This window comes from Fomitiporia mediterranea (assembly GCF_000271605.1).
Source record: "Fomitiporia mediterranea MF3/22 unplaced genomic scaffold FOMMEscaffold_2, whole genome shotgun sequence".
Lineage (NCBI taxonomy): Eukaryota > Fungi > Basidiomycota > Agaricomycetes > Hymenochaetales > Hymenochaetaceae > Fomitiporia > Fomitiporia mediterranea.
The window spans coordinates 1,829,466-1,832,096 of NW_006760387.1; positions in this window are offsets into that span (position 1 = coordinate 1,829,466).

Genomic DNA, 2,631 nt, shown 5'->3' on the forward strand with positions numbered 1-2,631 from the left:
ACAGAATAATGAGGCAGAGGCAGCTGGTGGTGTAGAGGTTGGGACCATAGAAATAGTGTATTATTTCCTATTTTTGTATTCTATAATTTAAATATAATTATATTTGATTAATTATTTGATATAAATTGTATAGTAAGCAAAAGAATTTAAGAAAGCTATTCAAACACTTGTAATGACTTGTAAGCATTATAAGCAGATATTATACTGTCACAAATTAATAAGTATGTCTTAACCTTGTAATTTAGGCAGTATATTATAATCACTTGTATAACTTGACAATTTATAAAATTATATTGGAAATTGCCAAGTTTTAAAAGTATTTTTTCTTGCTTATTTAACATTGTACTTTCCTTGCTTAACCCCCCAGGAAGATTATAAGTAATTGGACAAATTTTATAAAATATATAAAATATACAAGATTACAAGCAAGTATAATACTTAAGACTTTTTTGTAATGTAAACCCTTTTAAACTTTTGCTACTCTTCTTCTATTCATTACCCCTTTTAGTTTAGTGCTAATTCTTTTGTAGTGTAAACATAGACCCTTCTACACTAACTACCACCCCTACTGTTCTACCAGATTAGTAGTTGTAAGTAGACCTAGCTTAATATGTGTAAACCTCTATCTAAGAGGCCTTTACTAACTATATACTCTCAGCCCTCTCAGAACCTGTTCTAATTGTTTCAGAAGTTGTAACCTGTTCTAGAAAGAAAGTGTATGTAACCTACCCTTCAGACTTTAATAAGTAGCACTTTGAGAACTTCTAGTACTAAGTTGAACTATATGTGGCTACTACTTTGACTGATCTATCCTTAAACCTTAATCACATCCTATTTGTCCTCTCCTTTATAAAGGAAGGTAACACAGCCACTTGGGCCTAGAACTAAATTAAAGGTTATCAGATTAGAAGCCTGATCTGACTTTAGAATAATGAGTCATATTCAGAATTTATGAGACAGCTCTATACTTCCTTTATTAATCTGAACAAGAAGCATAATGTGTAGAACAAGCTTACATCTCTGTAACAGGGCAAACATTCTACTAATACCTTTTTTCAGGAGTTTGATATTCTAGCCTAGAAGGTAGGATTTGTACTTGAGTTTGATAATGTCCTTATTAGAATGCTTGAAAAAGCTCTTTACTTAGAACTAGTTAATAAGATTCTTAGAATGACACTAGAACTAATTACTTACACTAAGTAGAAAACATGTACTATTTCCTTTAACTAAGCTATAGCTTGGATGTGTCAAGTCTGTGTAAAACACTTGTACATACATTTGACTCTGACAGTTCTAAGCCCTTAGATTGATTTGCCTGTAATTTGTAATTAATCTGTTCTGATAAACATTAGAGAAGTCTGAAAGTAAAGAGTATACTTTACTTACAGAAAGTCAGGGTACTAAATTAAGGACTGTCTACAGAAGTAACAGTATATCTGTTAAGTCATTAGAGTAATAACAAGTAACAAGTAGGATTTGTAGTAAAAAGTCTTTTCTACAAATCTGAAAGTTACCTCAGAACTCTTAGACTCTGACTATACACTCTAGGATTTTGTAGAAGCTTAACAGTGAATGTAACACTAAAGGGCTATGACTCAGATTTTTTAACAGCCACTTTTAATTAAATAGACACTGTAGGATTAAAAGTAAATAAAGTAAGAAAAGTAGAAAAAGTAGAAAAAGTAAATTAACAAAATTATTTATTAAAAAGAAAAAAGTCAAAAACAAAAGTAGATAGTTCTTTTATTCCTTCTGATTCTTTTGATTCTTCTCTTTGTACTTTATCTAAGTCTAAATCTATACAATCTGACCTGCTACTTCTACATTCTAAGATCTTAGAATGTTTAGAACACTACCTAGCCCTGTTTACTACTTAGTAGTTTGTCTGTAGTATCAAGTAGGGATAGTCTCAACTAAGTTCATATTTGAGGACATAAGTCTGTCCTTGTTGAAAGAGAGAGGTTAATAAGGAAATGTTAGTGTATATACTTACCCTCTCAGACAACAAGACTGTGTAAGCTGTACATTCTCTTCAGAACAAGTAGTAGTTTATTAGAGAATGTTCTAGGTACTAGCTCTAAGTTTCTGTCCTCTTAGCTCTCCTCTTAGGATCCTCCTAAACCTGAACAATAGTTCTGGTAGACAGTAAATGTACTAATTTGTGTATTAATAAAGCTTTTGTACAGGAACACTATCTTCCTACTTAATGTGTTCTACTTCTAATCCTAGTATATAATACAGACAGAACCCTGAACTAGAATAGTTAGATTACTAAGTTTGTCCAACTATAGATAACTATTCAGGATTATAAGGAAAGTATTGAGTTTAGAGTTACTAACCTTAGAAAGACAGATGTCTTTATTAGATTCAAATAGCTTAAAGCTTACAACCCTACTATTAACTAGTTAGAGTAGACACTCATGTTTGATTAGTGTTCTGAGTCTTACAACTATCTTACACTACTGTCTCAAGTAGATATAAACACTTCTAATGTTACTAACAGTTCTAATAAAGGTAACCAGTTGTTCTTCTTTAACTAGAATAAATATGTGAACACATATTCTAGTTAAGACAAAACAGAGTCAATCTGAAGAATGTCTGAGACAGAACCAGTCTAGAACCCTCTTAGAA